This window comes from Trachymyrmex cornetzi, unplaced genomic scaffold, assembly GCF_001594075.2.
Source record: "Trachymyrmex cornetzi isolate Tcor2-1 unplaced genomic scaffold, Tcor1.1 scaffold1361, whole genome shotgun sequence".
Lineage (NCBI taxonomy): Eukaryota > Metazoa > Arthropoda > Insecta > Hymenoptera > Formicidae > Trachymyrmex > Trachymyrmex cornetzi.
The window spans coordinates 10472-10938 of record NW_017295941.1 but is presented as its reverse complement, the minus strand read 5'-3'; positions in this window follow the sequence as shown (position 1 = coordinate 10938).

Genomic DNA, 467 nt, shown 5'->3' with positions numbered 1-467 from the left:
TACCTGGTCGCCGTGGCGGAAAACTATTTCCGGGACAGACAGCTGAAGTTCCGAGATAAGTCGGGACTCCAGCAGCGGAGTGACGTATCGTGCGGCGTTCCGCAGAGGTCCGTGTTGGGCCCCTGCTATGGAGCGTCGCATACGATGCAGTACTCCGCGCGGCCCTCCCCCCCGGCTGCCACGTCGTGTGCTACGCGGACAACACGCTCGTGGTGACGGGGGAGCGACCTGGGGAAGAGCAGTCAACGCGGCCCATATCGCGGTGGCATGCGTCGTCGGCTCGATTAAGGAACTGGGGCTGAGGATGGCCCCCGCCAAGTCGGAAGCGTTATTCTTTCGTGATGGAATTGGCGGGGCGCCCCCTCAAGCCTTAGTCAAAGTGGACGGAGTCCGCATCCCGGTGGGACCCAACCTGAAGTATCTGGGTCTCACCCTGGATGGGCGCTAGGGTTTCGTCGACCATTTCG